This window comes from Aphelocoma coerulescens, chromosome 4 (assembly GCF_041296385.1).
Source record: "Aphelocoma coerulescens isolate FSJ_1873_10779 chromosome 4, UR_Acoe_1.0, whole genome shotgun sequence".
In the NCBI taxonomy this organism is placed as follows: Eukaryota; Metazoa; Chordata; class Aves; order Passeriformes; family Corvidae; genus Aphelocoma; species Aphelocoma coerulescens.
In genome coordinates this window covers 53,406,820-53,425,038 of record NC_091017.1, presented here as the reverse complement: position 1 = coordinate 53,425,038, position 18,219 = coordinate 53,406,820, and the positions used below count along the sequence as shown (strand labels likewise).

Genomic DNA, 18,219 nt, shown 5'->3' with positions numbered 1-18,219 from the left:
GCTTAATTAACTTGCTAGAGAAATAGAAGCACTTAAAGAAAACTCGCAAGAATGTTCAAGTGGCTAGCGTGTATAATCACAGAATTTAGTGTTGAATTCTCTGTTAATGTCCCCAAAACAATCTACCTATTTTGTATCTCTCAACAAGCATTTTCAAAACTACCTCATCATTGTAGGAGAGAAAATTACACGTGGCCACTCACAGTGGAAAGCAGCAGCTAAAGGAAGGATTTTAAGTTTCTTTCATTAAAGCATTTCTCCAGACTGGCATCAAATTTAGACTTCGATTTCAGCATCTGTGAAAAATAAGAGTTGTCTTTATGAGATCAGGGAGGTTGCCTACAGCTGATACTACCAGCTGTTACAAATTAATGCTTTTGTCAGAAAAGAGCATTGATTTTCAAAGGCAATCCACACCTACCCCTACCATTTTTTCTGTGGAAAGCTGGTATGCTGTTTTTCATTGCTTAGGGAGCTCTGTGAATCCCATGTTACTTTATAATTTTCTGGGTTTGCTGGTGGCTATATTACCTATGTCTTCTCACTTTGGAATATATGTTACAAACCTTCATAGAGTGTGTTAGATAGATCTCTAGCCCCATTGTGCTGGGTGTGGCTAAGATCATAAAGATATATACATTCTTACCCATCAGAAATACTAATTCCTTTCAAGAAAAGGACTTGGACCCAGGTCCCGCTGCCTCTAAATTCAGCTGGAAGGAATGGCATGCTCAGTAACTTATGATTGAATGGAAGCAGTCAAAAGGTTTGTTCTAAATCAAGGCTGGATATTCTTGCTGAGAGGACACTGCAATCAAAAAGTTACAGAAAGTACATGAGAAAACTAATGTCAAAGTTCAGATGATCAAATTGTGTGTTCATACATCTCTGAAGTATATATAGGAGCTTGTGAAGTTCTAACAGAGCAATTCAGTATTTTAAACTAATAGTGTGTAAAAATCAAGAGGCTCAGAAACAATTACTGTATGACACTAACACCTTGATAAATTTACAGTGAAGCTTCTGATTTTCTCCTGTAATTTCTTCTTCCAGATTTTCCCAGGACTGAAATAAGATCTTCCTTTTTTCTGCAATACTGTCTTCCTCTGTCCCAGCATCTCCACTGGCAATTTTGCTTTCTCTTTGTCCCCATACAAATGATGTATTGCCTTAACCACCACACCCCTCTTTAGCCTTTCTTTGCAGTCTGATTGAAGAACATCTCTGTAAGCCTGGGCAACAGCCAGGCTGTCTGTTGAGCTAACCAAAGCAGTGTTTACAGAAAAGTTCAAGAGGTAGGATGCAATGTGTTCAGAATGTGTACAGGCTCCAGTTTTCTTTCGATTCCTCAGTGGCTTTACAGCATACGCTCAGGAGATGAAGAGAGCCAGGAGCACTGTGGCTTGAATAGGAAGTATCTTACTTGTCATAGCCACATGAAACAGGCACATCAAAGTAAAAATTGATATTAAATAATATTTGCAAACAGATGAGAAATTAATGCAAACACTGTCTCAGTCCTTATGGCTTCTATTATGCTCCTTTATCATAATATCAGTGTCTTCTGTTAGGGAGATGTTTCTTTTTTATGAGAGAAGTATGAGTCCCTTAGAGAAAAGAAAGGGAAATGAACTAGTAGTCTAAAATCAAATGTCAGATCTTTCTCTATCTAAGCTTGCAGATGATTACAAAAGGCTTAGCTGGAAGCCAGTTTTTATGCCGAGATACACACTGAAGCATTCCTATAGACTTAGTATTTGAGCTACACTCTTATTCCTTTATACAATGTACAATGGCCAAAAAGAAATATTATTTGCAAACACCAGCTAAAGAAAATGCTCGATGTATTTGGAAAGCACCTGTACGTTTCTATAAGCATGCAAATACAGAATTTGATTCCCAACATTCCTTTAGTAAAAGTATACTACAAAAGTTGCTTTTCTTTCCTTTCCTCCTCATCCCTCAGTTTTCTTCACATTTCTTTGGGGATTCAACAAGAATCTAAAAGAAAGTAAAGCACATCTGACTTTTAATAGCTGTTACTCAAAGTGACTCAAAGCTCTCACTATTATTTTGTTCTTTATTAATAAGAATTCAATCACAGTAAAATGATCTAGATTAATTGTTCATGAGCTCCATTTCTGTCATTTTCCTGCTGAGACATGACGGCATTTCATGGCTAAAAAAAAAATAATTCCCAGTATTTTTCCAAAGCACTTAAAAAGAAAAATAACATAGATGCACACAGGTGCTATTACTGGAATATTACAGGGTAAAATAATGCAGGAGATTACCTCAGAAAATATCATATGTGGATGGAAGTAATTTCCTGGATTACCTACACCTGAATGGGAGACAGACTTTCCCCACCAGTTCAAGGTTTAAGATCAACCCAACACATGTCTGTGAGAAATTTTCCTTCACCTGTAAGTGAAGATTTAGCAAATTACAGAAGTCCTTTGATCTACTTGATTTTCTTGTGTACATGTTTAAAACTAAGCATTTCAGCTAGAATTTCGAATCTAAACTCAGTGGTGCAAAAATTACTTTACAAATAATTACAATACAGTTGAAACTTTTAACCATATGTTATGTTGTCACATGAAATTCTACTTTAACATGCTTTTAAACAATGAGAAATTTCCTGTTCAAAAATAAATGTTAAAACATCATACAGGAATATATAAGAAGAATTTAAAAGTCAGTGTCATAATTCAATATCATTAATAATCATAATCAGCTCTAATGAAATTTTTAGTTCAGTATATGAGCTTTCTTGTGTTTAACTTACACGTCATAGGGATTAGATGAAAGACAAGGGGCAAAATTGGAATGTGAGAAATTCTGGCTGAAGATAAGAATGGAGATTTTCCCTTCTAGAATGATGAAACACCAAAATGGATTGACCAGGGAGGTGTGCAGTTTCCATCCTTGAAGATACTCAAAGCTCAAGTGCCTGAGACCCCAAGAAGCCTGATCTCATTGGATATGCTGTGAGCTGGAGGAGGTTTTCTGGAGCTTCCCTCCAACTTGTGTGATTCTGGAATTCATATAAAAACTGGTAGGTGTACCTTAGAAAGAGGCTGAACACCCACACGCTTTGAATCATTTAAGTGGAACTTTAGGGAGGGCTTTCAGATCAGAAATAATTCTTTAAAAATTATTCTTTAGTTCTTTTCACAATTTATGAAGTCTTTTGACCTCTCCAGTGTTAAAAGATACAGTGTCAACAGCCTGATGTATTGATTTTTATGATAATATTTTTATAGTCTATTTATCTATACTTAATTATTTAATAAAGTAGTTTTAAAAAAGCAGAACAAAACAAATAAGAGGTGTCATTTGATTAAAAGCATTTTAGAGGAACTCTCATTAAGTATTTACTTCTGGGTGATCCAAAATTCTTTTCATTTTCCATTTCTCTGCTGACGTAAAAAAAGCCAACCCCCCCCAAACAGCAAACCCCAAATACCTCATGCTTCCTTCTGATCCTGTTATTCCCTGATGCTCAAGTGACATATCAGATAAATAAGTATTCATCTGTTTTATCTTTTTTTTCATCCCATTCCCCAGTCTCATCCCATAAAAGAAATCCTTATAATTGGTCTCAATGACTTTTCAGTATTGAATATAATCCCACTTGTACTACCCCAGCATTCAAGATGATCATTTTGATATTCTGATACTCTCTGATGTTAACAATGGCTCCTTATTTTAATATCAGCTGCAAATTCATTGATACATTTTGATTTTTCTAGTGGCAGAAAAAATATAAGAGAAAATAAAAATTAGTCCCAAATCTCATTGTTTGAGTATTCTCATCATTTGAGTATGTCCACCTGTAGTCTCCCTTGGCATGTTACTTCTGTGTTCACCATACAGTACTGGCACAGCCCCTTTTATCCAGAATCTTAAGCATTCTGCTAGTTTTTCTGGGTTTGGCTGGAGTAGAGTTAATTCTCTTCACAGTTGCACCGTATGGCACTGTGTTTTGGTTTGTGCTGGCTACACTGCTGAGCACACAGGGATAGTCTCGTTATTGCTGAGCAGTGGTTACAGAGAGGCAGAGCCACCTCTGCTCCTCATACCACGCCGCCAGTGAGGAGGCTGGGGATGCACAAGGAGTTGGGAGGCGGCGCAGCCAGGACAGCTGACCCCACCTGGCCCAAGGGATATTCCATACCGTATGCTGCCATGCTCACCAATAAACTAGGGCAGAAGTGGCTGGGGTGCCACTAGACCCTGGCTGAGTAATGACCAACTAGTGCTGAGCAATTGCTTTCATTTTCATCACTTGTCTTCCTTGGGTTTGATCTCTCTCTCTCTCTCCCTCTCTTTGTGATTTTGATTTTCAGTATGATTTTATTACCGATACTATTTAATTTCTATTATTCAGCTGTTCTTATCTCAACCCATGGGTTTTCTCACTTTTACCCTTTCAGTTCTCTTGCCCCCATCCTGCTGGGAGGGGTGGGAGCAAGTGGCTGTAGAGTGCTTAGTTGCCAGCTGGGGTTAAACCATGACACTTCTTTTGTTCTAATTCCTATCTTCTTCCGTTTGCATCATGTAATCAAAGATGTTTTACTGAACATTAGATAGCTGAGGTCCACCAGATTTCTTTTATCTAGGGAACCAGTCACAGAATAAACAAGAATTGACACTGATCTACAATTGCTAAGCATATGTTGCGTTTTATTTCATCACTAGCTGTTTCTAATTTTGTCTCTTATGGTGTTAAAACAACAACCAAACAAAAAAAAAAACCCCATACAATTTACATAATTCTTGAGATTCCTCTAAGCAAAACAAAACAAAAAAACTCCAGGGTAAAAGGAGTTATCAGTTAATCTGAGAACTCAGATACAAATGAAACTTAATCTGAAACAATGCATCCTTTTGAACATCCTCAATCGAAAAGTCAAGTGAGAGCAGCACCAGCTGCCACATCCTAATTCATATACCAAAATAAACAAACAAACAAATCCCATGGTAAATATGTACTAGCTGGTTGTGATACAGTTGACTTAGGTATAAAGATCAAAGACATGCTGGAGAATATTCTACATCTAATATTCTATTTAATAGATTCAGGACAAAAATAAACCACAATTAAGATGAGTCACTAAATATAAAAGTTACATGCAGTTAAGCATTATATAAGATTTCAATTTCCTCAAAGACTCAAAAACCAGTATCATAAAGTTGAAAAAGTCATATATCAAATGAAAAAATAGTGTGCTATTTACAACTGAATGGGATTTGCTTAAAGATTTGATTTAAAATTCTAATTAGTTTTGCCCTTGATTATGAAAATGTATTAGTGAATAAGTCATAAAACCATAGAATAGCTTGGGTTGGAAGGGGCTTCAAAGACCACCTAGTTCCAACACCCCTGAACTAGGTGGGAGCACCTTTTACTAGTACATGTTGCTCAAAGCCCCATCCAGCCTTGCCTTGAACACTGCCAGAGATGGGGCATCCACAACCTCACTGGGCAACCTGTTCCAATGCCTCACCAGCCTCACAGTAAAGACTTTTTTCATAATACCTAGTCTAAAGTTAACTGTCTTTCAGTTTGAACCCATTCCCCCTTGCCCTGTCACTACATGTTGTCGTAAAAAGCCTCTCTTCATCTTCCTTGTAGGTTCTCTCCAGATACTGAAGGCTGCAAACATGTCATCCCAAAGTCTTCTTTTCTTCAGAATGAGCAAATATACTCTTAGATATTATGAAAAGTGATAGGATAATGAGCCCTTTGAGATTAGCAAGTAGTGCCATTCTGAGAATTCAATGACAAAACCCACATTGTCATGATTCGGGATGTAGAATCTCTTGACCTACACTAGTTAGCAGTCATGTTAGAAATTCAGCTCTCAGGGAACTCTACACTTTTTTCCCCATCCATTAAGCATAAAGCACAATCCTGTATTAACTGAAGTACAGAATGGCCCAGATTAGACATTCTTATCCAGATTCATTCCTACGCCTGAGCCACAATCAGAAGAGACATTTGCCAGCTTAAAGGCATTATTTGTCTAGATTTTCCCATTAGACTTGTCTCTGAGAAGAGTCACTAGTATGCACTAACAGTACTCAGGCAGTGATGTCATCTCAGCAAATCTCCCTGGGCGATTCTGGTCTTGGGTTGTTAGTTTGGCTTATGGATGGATACCTCTCTATTAGAGACAACTGTGGTAGATCAGTGATTTTCTGCTATCTGTAAACAGATGGATTGAAATTAGTTACTAATTGGGGTGAGGGACATCAGCATATGAAATATCAACCACCTGGGCCATGAAGTCATCTGCTGTAGGATTGTAAAACTCTGGTGCTTCATAATGTCCATAGCTCTCGTAATGCCTAGAAATGGCTCAGAGTGATGTCTTGGTAATATTTGCAGCTGGGAAGGATCCAGGTTTCAATCTTTCTTTTGGCTGACAGTGTTGACACAGACTTCAAACCAGGCAGTGATTAAATCTTAGATTTCTGTGTTTAAAAACCCAATATTGCTTTGAGCTGCATTTTAAACTAGTAAGTATTCTTTCACCTCTTATGTAAGCAATCTGCTTATAATAGCAGACCACCGTCTTGCAAGCAAAGCATTGCAATGGAATTATATCAAACTGTCAGTGTCTGTTTTAACACTTGCAGACACGATCCCAAATGTCTGGGGGTGTCTCAAATATATATATTTTGCTACAAGCTCTAAAACTTAAATCTTGGATTTGTTGCTAGAACTAGATGCTGTAACCATAGCAATTACCTTTCAGTTGCTAGACTTTGACTTCCCATGAAATGAAGAAGGAAAAGGCTTGGGGAGAGATTTAAACAGTTCACCCAATATTGAACTGACACCTACTGCTGAATCTACATTGATACTGTAGGAAATAGATATCTCTATGACAAGCAGTCTTTACAGACAGAATTTGTAGAAGGAATACAACTAAAAACTGACTGAAATCAGGATTAAAGAACAAGAATTCTTCCTGTAAATACAAAAAGGGAGAAATACTGTTCTCACAGTACACAGAACACTAATATAACAGATACGTGCCCATCACAAGAAGGCTTTTCCCAAACATCAGGTTGGTGATACAGGAGAGGATATATGATAAAAAAAAAAACAAGTGCTGGGCAGGGACTAAGCTGTCTTAGTTGCTCCCCTGGAGCTAGAATATTATGCATGTCATAAAATTGTGGCAGCTACCATTGCAGCAGACCACGTACAATACCTATTAAGCCTACTGAATTTCATTTTGCTACAGCCAAAACCAAGCTATTCTCCCATCCTGTCTTCTACACATTCTCAGTAGGATTACATTACCTATATACATGTTTCTTGCAGAAGCCACAAAGCTCTAACTCATCTGCAGCTATTTCACTGCTCAATATATTAACATTTGTTTGTCTGTTTTATCACATCTGTAATCTAGGAGAGACCCAAGAGTTAACCTTCATCTGTCTATCTTAGAACAAGAGGGTTGTCATGCTGTCTAAGACTTGGTGTCCATTTAAAGTCCTGTCTCCACTCTAGCCAACATCCAATGCTATATAAAAAAGTACAAGAATCCTCCAACACAGAGAAGTGGAGCAATCTCCCCCCAACATTATTTTCATTCTGACCCACAAAAGGGAAGCTATTTTACCCTGAACCATGCTAATTTATATTCCTCCCAAGATTTATTTACAACACACTTTCGTAAGCCTGTTTTAACAAGCGCAAATTAGGTGTCACTTCTATCACTAAAAATAGCAAACTGAAAAGCATACTGGAAGAGTAATCTATTTCACTCAAATTATGAGAAATTATAGGAGATCTCCCCATGACAACACTGGTGAATGCTGGAGATTCGTTTCTAGTATTGTGCATTAGGGTTCAGAGTAGGTGGGAAAAGGAGGCAGGAGTATCTGCTTCTGATAATCTGCTAACACCAACTGTTAGAGCAAGGTGTTTGAGTCCCAGTGCCACTATCTGACTTTCTATCCTTTTCCAAAGAAAATGGACTATTGCATCTGGAAAGTTTGCTGTAGGGTATGTTAGAAAGTTAATCTAGTGAAAGGAATGTACTAAGGTGAGAGCAAAGAAAGACAGAGCTGTCCCTTGTTGTTTCTTAAACTCCATTCTCCACTCTGTTCACTAGCTCTATAATTATTGTCTGAGAAGAGTTGATCTTCAAGGAACAGATGTTCATACTGTCCTGAGATACCTTAAGATGTTGTAATTAGCAGAAAGCAAGCAGAAGGATAAATTATTTTGTAGTTCAGTAAATTTATTACTACACCCTAGCAGATCTAAAAGCCATTCCTGCTATAAATAAGTGAAAAACTACAAATCCATTCGGATAAAACATACCCGTCTGGAGAGTCCTGTGACTAGCCGGCATGTTTATCTCTAAGCATTCAGTGTCTACTGATGCAAACCCACTGGTTCTGTAACTATTTAATCAAGGTTTATGCGATTAAGTAAGGCAAATAACAGGCAAAATATGGAAAAGGTCCATTTTACTAAGCCCATATTTGACTTCACCTATACGGTATCATCAGGAGCTTTAACTGAAGGCACTTGCCATATCACTTCAAAGATTTTCTTTCTGCATGGCATGTTGCTGCATCCTACTTTGTGCTGTAGCTTCACTTGTCTCTTTGCCCATGAAGGCCTTAAGTCACATTAGAAGTCACCACCCAGAGCTATTTTATCGTATTGAAGATTAGCAAGACTCACCACCAATACCACATGAAGAAAAACCTTCCCATCATCTGCACTGTTGCTCATACCATGAACAGTGGCATGACTTGGTCACCTCTGCCATGCACCAAAACTTCCAAACAACTGATCTCCAGTCCCAGGAGTTCCTGCTGTTCAGTTTCTCACTATCATCCCCTTCTTGCCACAGACTCTTTTTGTCAGTGGCAAGAGGAAAAAAGTTACATCTGCCCCATAATTTACTCCTCTACAGGAGTGCTGTTTCACTGACATTGGTTTCCATTTGTGTCCGTAACCACCTCACTTATCAGCACTGTCTTCAGAAAAGCCAAGCCTTCTGGACCTCTACACTTCATACTACTCTGATAATAGCATCTATGATTAGTTGTGCAAGAAGTTAAACCAGTCCTACAAAAGGCTGTAGGTGAGAAAATACTACATTTCAGTTTTGAATAGTGTCACAGACCTAGGCTTCACAGTTTGGCCAGCTGCATGTAGAGCTTCTCTGGCTGAATACAAGTCTGTTTTAGTGGAGAATTAGTCTTACTACACAGTGGAAGCATTAAGAAAAAGAAACAGAAAAGCAATCATATTTTTAGGAGGAGGAATAAATGCATAGGAACAATTTGAAATGCCTGTTTCACTCCTGAAAACACACTGAATTTCCATTCCTCTCTTGGATTGAAATTGTCTAATTTGCAACATGGTGAAAACTTAGCAGTAACAAAAAGCTGTTAACTTGTTTCTAAATGGAAAAATATTCATGAGGACTTTCAGTTGACGCAGTAAAGGCTCTACAATGACTCCAGAAATTAAAGCTTCAGAAGAAAACATTGCTTGGCCAACAGCCCATGGATTTAGGATCCCTCAGCCCTCAATCATCCCTCTAGCATATATCATATGAGTTGCAATAAATTCAGGACACCAGGATACACCAGACTTACGCCATCTGCACCAGTGATCATCAAGCATGAATGTCTTTTTAGACATTTTAACTTTATTCTTCATAGTGTGACACAGCTGTCTCCAAAAAGCACCAAGGGAAGTGAAGCTATGTGCAAGAGAAGTGCTACATGTACTTCTGCTGTCCTTTCAAGATGGACAAAAAAATGAATATTTCAGAAGCACAGGGACAGTTAAAAAAAAAAATACAAAACAGACAAGAACTCAACAAATCAACTCCATGCTTCTGCCAGCAAGGCTCCATCTGCCCCTCTCAGAGGTCACCATGGTGGACAAGCTTCACAACAGCACCTCAATATTCTGTAGCAGGCTGTAACAAACGAAGGAAAGCTGAAGAGTCAAGAGTGGCTTTCTTTGAGTCTTCTTCAAATGTTGTGGATGCTAATTGTTTTTTCCCCAAGTTAATAAATGAGCAGACAAAGATAAGGTAATTCTGAAATAGTTGATTGGCTGCTGAGCTCCTATGGTATTTTAATACTGTGAAAATGTTGGGAAATAGAATTATTGGGATCAATAAAAGAACTGTGCAAGCAATAGGCCTAGAAGCTTTAGGCTTGTGTGTGAGAAAACTTTCCATGGGAAAGTCCCTGTGTGAAAGATAACAAGCAGGGCTGGGAACAAAGAGGGAGTCTTGAGATGGTCCAGCTGTACTATCCGGGAGTGAACGAGGGAGATAGACACTGACTTCTTTATGGAAGCTTGCCAATGTAAGTCCAATTATGTAGAAATAGAAATGTGTTTTGATAAGCTTTAAGCCACTTAGGAGTTAACAAGCTGGTATACTATATAAATGCCTTTGGACTGCTAATAAATGGAGTTTTGCGGAGTTTGCTCTATCAGCTATATTGTCTGGCTTGTTTCTCTCTCTCTCTCCCCCCGCCGGGGGCCCGGGCTCCTCGTCCTGTTAAGCTTCTAACATGAAAACACTAATAAACTTACATAGCAAATATAAGAGCACAGATAGGCTACTAGATGCCAACCCACTAGATGCTTGGGTGTCACAGTCATTTAAGAAGGATTGGTGCAACCCTGGCAATAGATCTGAGCTGCTTCTGTCACTCTGACTTGACGCTGTAGAAAAGCTGTGCATAGCTACTAAACCCAGTCTCTGCTGTAGCCTCATGCCTGGCACCACACTGCTAACTCATTCTGGTTCACCCTGGCCTCTGACTAGAAAGCATGAAAATTGCCTTGACTGAGAACAGTGGTGCATGTGTTCCGGGATCTTTCACAAGTCCTGTAGTTTTTCCTGCCTCATTCTTGGGACTGTAAATCCCCACTCCAGAGCTATAGTATCACAGCTGCTCGGAGCTGCTCTGCAAAACTGCTTTGCCTTCCTCCTTCATTCTTATTTGTCCTTTCCTGCCCCAGAACCAATGCTTGGGTAGCCATTGGTGGTGCAGACAGGATCAAGGAATTTACTTACATGAAAAACACCATGCAAAAATAGTAATGACAAAGTTCATGTCTAACCTGGATTCCTTCCACATCCTAAGTAGTTATTCAAATGTGTGCGGTCACACAGGAAGGGATGGAAGTAGCAGCTGTCTGGAGCTTCACTGAGGTGAAATCCTTCTGAAACTTCAGTCTCAGAGAGAGGTTTTACTGCCCCAAGCATTAAATAAAACTGATTTTGAGGTTTATTTTATTTATAAAGTTATTTGCATAAAGACACTTTCCCGGATTTTCAGTGTATTGGCACCAATCCCAATTTTCTGCACCAAGCTACTCATTTTTTCAAATAATTGCTAATCTCATGTTCTCCCTAGTTACGTATTTTGCAGGAAAGAGAGAGCCTGCACCTCCATATCCTAATCAGTACTCAAGAGTATTAATCAGATGCTTTCCAACCAACAGATGAGTTATTTGCTCTTGCTTGGTTTTATTTTCTTCTCCTACAATGTCTACACATACTATACAATATTTTGCAATGTTGGTTCCCATGAGACTGGCAACAGCACTGGATTGTAGGGTTTTAATCAGATTAATCATATTAAATTGGCCAATGCCATTAGTTATCCATTTGAATATGCTGTTAGTAAAATAAAAATAAAACAAAAAGTCCTTTTCTATCAACACTAAAAATACTCTGCATTCTGCTCTGAAGATTTGGTGTCAACAGTACATGCATTTAAAGGCAAACTGATTCCCTGCAAAAGCCAAAAGCAAATTTTCCGTAGAAGGTCTGCATCAGTGTTGTAAACCCGTTGACTATGATGTTAGATTATCATGTAAGCAGCTTAATGATATTTAAATTAGGCAGCTCATGAGAAATCGCATGAAGAGCTTTTCCACAAGCTGCCTTTTGTAAAAACATCCCAGATGAAAAGCAGGTATTTACAGCATGTTTGGTTTGCAGTGACCCCAAGATGACAGAATTCAGGATCTGGAGGATAGCTGAGACAGTGAGCTGCGGAGTTAGGACTCAGGACATCAGGGCAGTAGAATCTGGCTTATTTTGGTAATTGCTATGTAAAATTCCCCAGCAAGCAGCCATCAAGCAGAAAGAGATGAGGCTGAATTTAAAAAAAAAAAAACAAACAATCCACCATGTCATGCAAGAGGGCCAGAATTTCACCAGCAGAACTGCCAGGCTAAGACAGAAGCCCCTCTATGAACTAAAACACAGAAGGGAGCATACAGGAGGAGGAAACAAGGCAACAGAACTGGCAAGGAAATCAGAAACAAGAATTACTGTTCAACTGGCTGAAAAAGAGAGGAAATAGAGATGCCCTCTATGTAAGAAAACAGCTGGAATACTTGGAGCTCTGCCTTAGGATGGATCAGAAGCCAAACAACAGTTTATGGATCAAGATTAGCAGCCAAACATTGTTTGGCCTTGTTGTAGTGGGTATCTGCTATAGATATCGTGACTAGGAAGAAAATGCAGATGAGACTTTCTTCCAACAACTGGAAGAAGTCTCCCATGCGCAGGTCCTGTTCCTTGTGGGAGACTAACCACTGCTGTGTCTGCCCGAAGGATGATAGAGGAGGGCTTGGGTAATCTAGAAGACATCTTGAATGCACTGATGACAACTTCCTGGTAACTAAGAAGCTAACAGGAGAACATGATCTGCTAGACCTTGTAGTTACAAGAAGAAAAATTTGTCTGAGATAAGAAAGTCAGAGGCAGCCTTAGCTGCAATGACTATGAGATGGTAAAGTTCAGGAATCTGAGAGGAGAGAAAAATGGCAAAAAGCAGGATCACAGCCCTGGATTTCAGGAGAGCAGCTAAGGCTTCCTTTGACTTTATGTCTCAAATTCTCTCTAAATCTCAATGAGATCCTTTAAACCTAAGTGAGTCTTTAATTCTGTGAACCATAAAAATATTGCTTCAAATCCTAGTTGGACCTGACAGTAAAAAGAGGGCAACAAGAAAGGCTTCTCTAGTTACATGAATTGTAAAAAGAAGAGGCATAAAACATGGGTCAAAAGGTAATTATAATAATAATTTCGAAACTTCTGCCTGCCCTGGTGAAAAATGTGTGTCCTCAGGGAGGTCTCTGGTGATATGAAAACCAACAAACACTATACCCGTCTCCAGGTCCAGCCAGGAAACTCAGAATTCAGCAGATGGGAAACTGATGGATTAAGCAGCAAGTGAATACAAGCCACAAAGGGCACTGTCATCATGTAAACTGTATACTAAGTGACACTGGCAGGGGTGTGGGCAGCACAGAGGGAAATTATTACCCTGCCATATTCTGTAATGGTAAGGCTTCACTTAAAGCAGTGTCTCCCATTTCTTTCCTGATACTGAGAAACTGAAAAAGATCCAGTGAAGAGCTTTGAGTGTGGCCAGGGCCTTGAGCACATAACCTATCAGGAGAGACATGGGAATTTGATTTGCTTGGGTTGGCAAGGACAAAAGCCAAATGGAAACCTCATGGCAGCCTTCAGTTTCCTGGAAGGAAGATTGCAGTAAAACCACTCTCAGTAATGGCAGATGAAATAATGAAGGGCAGCAACTATTAATTGCACATAGGGAAGGTCAGAGTAGATGTCAGGAAAGATTTCTCGCCAAAAAGGTAGTGCAGCGCTGGCAGAGTGTGCATACAGATGGGACACGATGCGAGGGGGGGGCTGAAAGAGCATCGTGTCCGTCCCGATCGCGTCCCTGTCGGAGCTGCTCCAGGGGGTGCCACGCATACATGCTCACATGCACTGTGACCCTCTGGAGCTGGTGGATACTCACAGCCACTCACACACAGAGCCTGACAGCTCCTGCAGCATCGCCAGGGACAGAGAGGCAGGAGGGGTCCTTCGTATTGAGTTCTGAGGGGTTTATTGGGGTCCCTGCTCAAGGGACCCAGGGACAAAGAACACAGAACACTGAAGGGTCCAGGGTTTTATCCGGAGCGGCACCGGGAGTGGACAGAACATCAGAGACCTATCACCTGGGGGCCAGGGGGTGGAGAGGACGTGGGGTGACAGGACAGTGACTGGGGAAGGCAAGGAGTGGAACAAGGGGACCAGAAACCAGTGGGGTATTAAGTAAAGGAGAACTGTCTAGAACATGGACTTAAAAGGGGTAAAAGGGGGTGATCTTAGACCTCTGAGCCTGCCCACCAGCAGACCTCCACTGTTTTGGGGCTCTGTGGCTCCTTGGTCATTCCTGCAGAGGACTCAACCACTGCAACACAGATGTTGTGGAATTCCCATTCTTGAGAGTCTTCAAGATTTGCTAGAGAAAGCAGTATCTCAGCCTTAGACAGGGTTGGTGGCAGTCCTGCTTCCAGCAGAAGATTGGACTAGAAATTCCCAGAGGATTTTGCAACCAGCATGTCAGTAGTCTTCTAGTACTATGACAGTGTCACTAACACCCTTAGTGTTATCCACTCCAAGCACAAAATATCTCCACTTTGACTGTCGTAATAAAGGAGAAATGTCATGATGTGCCTCTATCCCTGGTTTCTAAGTGCAGCACAAAATGTGAGTATCAGCCTGATCTATCATTTATGGGTTAGAATTCTGTAAAGCAGTCAGGGTGCCAAAAATATACAGGAAAAATATCTCTGGCCATGTAAGTCATCGTAATCATGACCATTGTATTCAATGGTCACTATTCAATCATAGGCCTAATGAACAATGAAACAAAGTTGTCCTGAGCAATTAGAAAAAAAAAAGTAGTAGTTACATACAAAGCTAAAAAGCAACCAACCAATCAAAAAAAAAACCAAATCAAAAATACCTTCACACACCAAAAAAAACCCTGTAAGGTATACACAAGTCTAAAGATCTGGCAGCAGCTATGTAATTACTGTTTCTATTCCAGGTAGAGCCATTGACTCATTGCATGTCATTTGACCTCCATCTGCTTTGCTCAAAGCTAAAGAAAATTGATACAGTAGAATGACAGTTGAGAACCAGGAAGAAGGAATCAAATAGATTTCAATCACCAGACCCATAGAAATAGAAATAACTCCTGCTCCTAAATGGGTAAAAAATAAATTTTATATATACATTAAGGCATTAAAAAGAAAAAGTGAGTTGCTGTTCTTATAAAGTTGGCCCAACCTCATATTAAGATATGGATCTTTCCTCCTAAATTGTTAAGCATCTTCTGGAGCCAAAGGGTCTAGGTATGGTTGGCTGTCTTTACTTCTGATTTCTTACTTTTAAGTTTGGCTTAAGATAAGGCCCTACACAACACAGAGTTAAGGTTTGCGGTTTTACTTCACATGATCAGCTAGTTCATCCTGTGACTCCATTTTTACATTGCAGATATTCACTTTCTTGTGCTTTCTTTAACTTTGTGACCAGTTCCTATAAGATTTCTGGTACTGTTAGCACTTATACAATAGGGTTCAAGACAAAAGTCAACAAACCTCTCCCATCTACTCCTGAGACTGCAATCAGTTCAGCTTCGCCTGAAGCACTGTGCACTGACACCACAAGGAATTCTTCTGAGCTCTTAGCACTGTGTCATCCTCCTTAGACATTCAGTGCACTTTGTAATGGTCTCATAGTTCACCCCTGCTGAGCTAGATGGAAATTACAAAGGAAAAAAATAATCAAGTGATCAGCAACAACCCTTGTTAGAAAACAGGCTGCTTTCCAATGATCTTGCTTATAGGTAGCAAGGGAAATGGGGTTTAATTATTTCTTCACTCTTCCACAATGTTTTTCCTTAATGGGAATTTGAAAGTGTTGCACCCTCCCAACTAACTTTGCTTAGTTTGCTTTAGTCCTCACATCACATTCCATGTGATAAACCCTCAGAACTGACCTATGCCCAACTTGTGAGTCAGTCCTCCAGCCAGTAAGGAGCTCTCTCCATATAGTCCAAACAAAAACATGGGAAGTACAGTTTTCACCCAAGTGCCCAGTCCTACTCCTGTGTATTGGTGCTTCATCTCCAAGCTCGATGAAATCTTTTGGAGTGTCAGTTAAAGCTTGAAATTTCTTTTCCTCGGAGTGCTTTCTCCCCGTTGTACTAGTTTGAAAACAAACCAGTGGGAGGCACCAAGTCAGAAAAACAATTTAATAGAAATTAAAGAAAAGGAAAAAAAAGTAAAAGAAAACACTGGTTCAAACTGACAGAGTCAAGATACAACCTGAGTCCCTGTTAGTCAGGTTGGTGGTAGCAGTCTGGTAGAATGGTGGCTGCAGTCCTCTGAAGCAGTGATCCTGTAGTAGTAGTAAAGGGGTCTGCTCTTCCTCAGAAAGTCCACTGGTGGCTGTGTAGCTCCTGTCCTCTGGAAATCCAGTGGAAAGGGTTGTCACTGGTGTTCAGTCTCAGATTATATCCACAATGGGATGCTTGGTTCCTCCCTCTGGGTGGAGCATCTCACAATGGGGTAATGAGTCCTGAGGCCAAGTGTTGATTAGGCTCATTAACAGAAGATAGTCCGGAGGGAGTTATCTCTGAGTCATGCAGCAGGACAATGATGGGCCATTAACAGCAAGATAGTCTGGGGGGAGGAGGCAAGGAAACACTGCCCCACCTGATTTCAACAGCTCATGAGGATGGTAATGGAATACACTGCAACCCAGGACACCCGTGTTTGCAGAGAGGATGAGGGCAGCACTTCCTGAGCACAAGGTCACAGTCCTCAAATGTCATTCCACCATTCCCTTTCATGCCTGCACATGAACAGACAAGTTTTTGTAAAACTCAGAGGAGAAGGATGCTGAAATATTCTGGACTTCAGCATAAAGCAGCATATAATACCGAGAATAACTTTCCATTTTAGTTGTCAGTACTTGGTCTTGAGCATTAACTGGAGTCCTCAGACATAGGCAGACAGGTATGGGCCACCTGGACCACTTGGGTTTGTTTGGGGGGTTTTAGCAAAAACTTGTTTTTAGCTGTGTCACAGAGAGAAATATCTGAGAGAAAACATGTTTTTCTCTTACTGCTGTCTACATTTGGTCTTAAAAGATGTATGTAGGCTTTTATTAACATATGTTGGTCTATGAGCTACTTGGCAGTAAGAATCTTCTCTTTTCCTTTGTTTTCTCTTCAGCTGTTCTTTCTGAAACGCCAGGTGCCCTCACTGGAGCCAAAGTATAAAGGACACTGTTATTTGCCGCCTGTAAAAATACATGAAGACATTAAATATAGTTACTGTATATGCCACTACACTTTTATTTCTTTACTCCAGCATTCATTACATTGACACCTTACCTAAGTGTATATATCTCCTGTGCCGTATTTTTCCTGTTCTTCACCCCTCCCCTCATGCATCTTTATGACAGTATTACCCTCCATACAAAAAAAGGATTAGCAGCTTCAAAAGCGAAGTCAAATATTGTGGAAATAGATACCATTGCTTGTTTCCTACAGGTACTAAAAGCAGTTCATTGATCTTTCCAGGAATAGGAATCCTACCATGGACATGATCTGATTCTTTTGTTGGCAATTAACATAGCCACTTAAGGCAGACAGTGTTAAATGTGAACTGTGAAAAGTGTTACAGTGGTGTATCTCACTGCTATCGCAGACAGTGGGTTATGCGGCTGGCAGTTTGAAGTGCAGCTGAGAATGGTATACTAGTTTTCCACTTTTCTCAAAGGAGCTTCCAGCATGCAGTGAGAATAACAGTAACACATCTGTAAGGCTACCTTACCTGCTACCTTACTTTCCTGCTAAATTTTGGCAAGTCCACTTCTAATCAAAGTGTTCCATATTGGTATTTAGTAACATCATTGCTCTTCTTCCTATAAAAAGAGCAAATGGCACAATCAAGCCTTTCAGGTTAGCAATGTTCAAATAAGAGGAGAAAAAAAGCAGCAAAGGGCAAGGCAGTGGGTTATTGTTTTAAAGTATAAAAGTCCTTACTCGTCTCCAAGAGGAAAAGTAGAACACACAATATAAAATGGGGATTTTACCCTTCTCTATGTTAAATAATACAAAATCAATGGAACACAACTGTCATATAAACCTATTTAAATGTCAGAAGCATTTATTACTGCTTCTGCTAAGTATTATTACTAAAACACTGAAGAAAGTGCAACAAAATATATAGTTTATAGTTGCAACTGAGAAATGTTTTGCTTTTTGCTTTGCTTTTCCAGTAATGATTGAAGACATTGGATGCAGTTCGTA

General features: G+C 39.8%; 1 protein-coding gene and 1 long non-coding RNA gene across 5 annotated transcripts in view; one reads left to right on the top strand and one right to left on the bottom strand.

Moving 5' to 3' along the window:
• The window catches only part of GABRB1 (gamma-aminobutyric acid type A receptor subunit beta1), a 123,538-nt gene that overhangs the window by 41,638 nt on the left and 63,681 nt on the right, over positions 1 to 18,219 (top strand). The window lies entirely within an intron of this gene.
• Positions 675 to 16,415, bottom strand: LOC138109077 (uncharacterized). The gene is made up of 3 exons (XR_011150251.1): positions 16,226 to 16,415; positions 15,497 to 15,652; positions 675 to 808 (listed from the first exon to the last, which is right to left on the bottom strand). It is a non-coding gene; the product is annotated as an uncharacterized lncRNA (long non-coding RNA).